The sequence below is a fragment of the Populus euphratica genome, unplaced genomic scaffold (assembly GCF_000495115.2).
Source record: "Populus euphratica unplaced genomic scaffold, PopEup_1.0 scaffold85.1, whole genome shotgun sequence".
NCBI classification, from domain to species: Eukaryota; Viridiplantae; Streptophyta; class Magnoliopsida; order Malpighiales; family Salicaceae; genus Populus; species Populus euphratica.
The window spans coordinates 1,303,995-1,308,967 of NW_011499898.1; the positions used below are offsets into that span (position 1 = coordinate 1,303,995).

The window sequence follows — 4,973 nt, forward strand, 5'->3', positions numbered from 1 at the left end:
GCTAACTTTTGTTCAATTTTAATATATTTGAGTTTATAAAAAATATTATTATAAGATGAATATGCAATTCTTAAACACGTACAAGTTATAAATGATTTTCAATTAAATCTAAGATCGAATCTATAATGATGCAACAACTAACTATATCAAACAAGAAATAAGGACTTTACATCCCAAACTCTTAGAAAGGGCTATTTGTTATAAAAAAAAACACCACTGTATAAAAGAAGAGGGGTTTTGGCCAAAAAGAGATTACATGAATCTTAAGTGTAGGAAAATAAAGAAAGTAATAAAGAAAAAAGTAATAAAACCCTTTACGGGAAAAAAGATAAATAAATTATAGTAATTGAATATAAAGTTGGTAATTGTTTATAGTAGTATCTAACCTTATTTATAAAGAGTTTAAACTTACATGTGTAATTCTAATTCCATACATACAAATACTATGATATGAACCAAGTTAGGTTCGAAATTGGCCTTAAAATATATACTGATCAGTTTTACAGGATCGGACATATCTCTCAAATTATATATTAGGTTGATTTGAAATCTTATATGGAGATGCTAGATATATGAAAATATATTGTAGCAAATGTTTAGGTCAAATGAATTTCAGGAACATATTATTTTAGAGTGCCGAAGTTACTATATGAATCTTATCAAATATGTGAAGTTGGACCTTTATGTATTATTTGGGATATATAAGGAGCCAAACATCTTAAGCATGCTAACCATATATGGTAGAAGCAGTAATTTATTTAGATGTGAGAGAACGATGTGTTTGTAGTTAGGATTAAAATCTACCAAGAATATACAAAAATTAAAGATTCAGGTTAAATGAAGGAATTTCAGCATGAAGACTTTTTTTATTATTCTATTTTTTTTTTTATTTAATTTTAAAAAATTATTTTTAATTTGAGTTTGTTTCAGCCTATTACCATTGTTTAGGGGTTTATTTTATTATTGGACTTATGTTAGTTGATTACTAGTATAGGCTTGTTAACTTTCAACTTAAAAGAAGTTCATTAGAATTAGTTAGATGAAACTATTTTATATTTTTTTAAGCTGCAAATTTCAACAGCAAGTTAAACAATAAATATGAGTTTTTCTTTTATTTGTTTGTGGCAAAATAACCTTTTTTTGTAGAGACAAAGATTTTATACTGACTTATCAAAGATTAACTAACTTCATGGTGTTATTCACATACTTAGGGCTCTTATCTACATGGTTATCCCTAGATCTAAGTCTTTTTCTAATACCTTTAGTTCTTAAGTACAAGGTTACTTTTGGGTCAAAGTTTTATCAAACTTAATTTTCAGGTTGTTATATACTTTACTAGGGGTTGCTTGATCACGTGATCAAGAGGTCTGCAATATACTAGTATCATATAACTAGTTTTAATAAATCCTAATACAAGCTTATATATATATTGATTGTGCATCAAAAGTGTCATTAAGTCTTTTATTTTACATATGTATTTATTGTTTTTATTTGGTTGTTTTTATAATAATTGATGTGTTTTTTAGTAATGAAGTTTGTTTTAATGTTTCAATAGGTTTTTGGAGCTTAAATGAATTAATTCAGAAAATTCAATGTCGGAATTCAGAACAAAGAATTGAAGAGACATTTAGTTGAAGATTGAAGCAAATCTTGGTTCAAATAAGTGCTCCAAATTTGTCCCAAAAATCAATTCTATTCCAATTCTAGAAAAGAATATCATATGATTTATTTCAAGCCCAAACTTGCCTTATGTTGTGTGCAAACTTCAACCATTAAACACTCAAGGTTTCAATGTCAATCTTAGCCCAAATAATAAGTACATTTGTATACTTATTTGATGCTCAAATTCAGCCCAAAATCAGCCCAAAATCAGCCCAAAATCAACCCCAAATCAACCCAAACACAATCCATGATCTTACATGTCCACACAACAAATAACAATTGATTTATTTTGGGTAATCCATTGATCCAAGAAGGCAAATTGATTTATGTCTACACAACAAATAACAATTGATTTATTTTGGGTAATCCATTGATCCAAGAAGGCAAGCACATGGATGGAAAGCTGGAGGGGATATTTTAACATTATTTTGGGTCAAAAAGAAGAAGGAGACAATAATTGTATTTCAGGAAGCTGCTGTGGAAACAACAAGGAATCAGTTGCTCTCTCCACTGAGGTAAGAATGTCAATGTTGATCACTTCAAGTTCCGAACAATGTGTTTGGTTTTGTCATTAAGGATTGAAAGCTTATGGTTTTTACATGAATTACTATTCCATTAACCTTTATTGTTTACTTTTGTTTGGTTTTTGGATAGTAACTTGATATATTGAATTTAAGAAACAAACTGGTAAAATTGTATGCACATAGAGCAAGCAGCAAAAGAAACTTTGGTTAATTTCTGAGTGTTGACTCTTCCAATTTCTGGAAAATGCATCATATCACTATGATTCATTCTCTTAAAAGTTCATTGCAGTGATTTTTCCTTTGCAACTTAGAATCTCGTTTTTATATTGGAAATCAACTTGCTTTGAATAGTTTGACAATGGTGTCTTGTCTTGTATGCTCCAGATTTTCAGCCTACATATTTGATAAGTGTTCTTATGGATGCATCGACAAAAAGCATCCAGAGCTGCTTAAAGCATGGTTTTGATCTGCTTACGTACCAAAAATTTTAAATTTTCAACTGGTTTGAGAAAAATATCAAGGAGATGTTTTTTCCATTAGCAGATGCATCTGCAACCCATGAAGTTTTGAGGTTTTCTTATTTTTCTTTTTATATTTTTAAAAATTTGTCATCGTTTTACTTTCTTCTAGCTGAATTAGCAGCATCATGCAGCTGTATATTACTGTTCAATGCGGTGCTGTATCTACCTGCCATATTTTGGAAACTTTTGAATAGGGAGATCTTTGTCTCACCTTGTTTGACTGAGCAGTGCTTTATTGATGCCTTTTATGTTCCTTGAAGGATCATATGAATTTTCTTTATTTGCAGAACTTGGAACAAAGACCAAATGGTGTATTGGGAGTAATTGGAATCTCCAATTCTACTGTTAGAAGCGATGAGTCTCCACTTTTGACTAAAGATATCGTCATGAGGATGAACCCTGTTAATGAAAGGCCAAAGAAGTCACGTGGTCGCGTTTTCTCTGACAGAGTCTTGAAGTATCGGCCTTCATTTTATGTAATTGCTCTTATTGCTGTTTGTTTTGGAGTATGCGCCCTTGTTCTGCACCCTCATAAGGTTAGCAAACTCGCAGTATCTATACGCAGGTGCTTGACAGACAGGTTTTAGATGTCCAATAAATCCAGACTAAAATGCCATCTCTTGATCACTGGCTCTGTACATCCCCTTTTCACTGTTAGATTAAATTGACCCCCCTGAAGCTCAAGGATGGGGTTCAATTCCTGACTTTGAGTGTCCAAGCTGCTATTTCTCCATACTGCCTTGATCTTGCCCTTGTAGGCGTATCAAGATAGAACCGCGGCCTTCCCGAGAGGTGGAGATATCTGCTGCTTTTTTTCCAGTTGGATGAGAATTCTTTGTAGGCAATGTCTAATGTTCTTGCATCTTTTGTTTCCTTCTTGTACTGACAACAGCTTTCACTCCCAAGTTCACCCCAAGTTCGTGTATTATCTTTTTAGGCGATGATAATGATGGAATAAATGACTAGGGAGATCTCCTTTTTTCTTCCCTAGCTACCGCAGTGAAGGTGTGATCACCATTAGAATGGCTCTGAAATTTATTATAGCTCCTTAGGTATCTGTTTTTTGTGTTTTGGGTTCTGTTTTTCGAAAACCGAAGTGTTTTATATTTATTATTTTTTTGAACATAGTTTATTTATTTTAAAAAAGATATACGAAATAAAAATTCTTATACAAAATAAGTATAAAAACATATTGTTACTTGAAAATATAAAAAAATAATATTATGGATTTAAACCATGCACGTAATCCTAATGCTATGAATGTAACTCTAATTGATAAAAATATTTTTAATTGAGACAAATACAAAGGAATTTTATGTTTTTTTTTAAATAAATACAAATAATTATAAAAAAAATATCACCATTTAAACTCTTATCACCATAAAAATTCTTATTAAGTAGGTAAAACGCATAGCGGGCGCCACGTGTGATATTCTCGGACTGTATTTTTTCTTGAGATCTACTGCAATTATTTTGATCAACAGTTTTAATAATAACACACGTAATTAACTATAATCTAAAATCTAAGCTGGTCTAAAGCAGTGTCTAATCAACTATCTCAGGAGCCATCTAATCAACTATCTCAGGAGCCACGATTACATATGTTCATAGTACCGAGACCAATCTAAACAAGTTAACTCCACTTAGTTTTTCTAAATTCAACCAGGTTAAGTGAGTTTTAATTATTTAAAATATTATTGTCATTGTTATTATTAGTAAGGAATAATAAGCACTAGACAAAGGAGTAATACATAAAAATAAAAAAATAACTGTAGACAGTTGTAAGTATATGAGTCAGCTGATATATTGACTATTGAGTCGTATTATAAAAAATAATATCACTCAAACAGGAACCGAAGATGAAATGTCCTTTTGGTTACCACCTGTCTAGCATGGATATTTGTCATTATTCAGGTTTTATTTTGTTTAAAAATATAATTATGGTTATTTAAATAAAAATTATATTAAAATTATATTTTTTATTTTTTAAAAAATATTTTTAAAATAAACACATCAAAATAATCTAAAATATATAAAAAAAATAATTTTTTAAAAATAAATTCACACCGTGTTTTAAAATAAGTAGATTTAAAAATAATATAAATTATATATTTTTTTAATCTAGATGATGTCAAACCATGACATGTGGCAAGCACTTTCAAAAACCTAACTTTGTGACTCATGCTTTTAAACAAATTATGAGTTAAGTTTAGTTTTATAATTATGATTAATAATGTATGCATAAGACTTTAAGAGATTAATATAA

At 29.8% G+C, this 4,973-nt stretch overlaps 1 long non-coding RNA gene across 1 annotated transcript; it reads left to right on the forward strand.

Annotated features, from left to right (window-relative positions):
- Nucleotides 1-2,105: 2,105 nt before the first annotated feature.
- Nucleotides 2,106-3,676, forward strand: LOC105132436 (uncharacterized). Its single transcript, XR_843574.1, has 2 exons — nucleotides 2,106-2,177; nucleotides 2,995-3,676. It is a non-coding gene; the product is annotated as an uncharacterized LOC105132436 (long non-coding RNA).
- The last annotated feature ends 1,297 nt before the right edge of the window (nucleotides 3,677-4,973 follow it).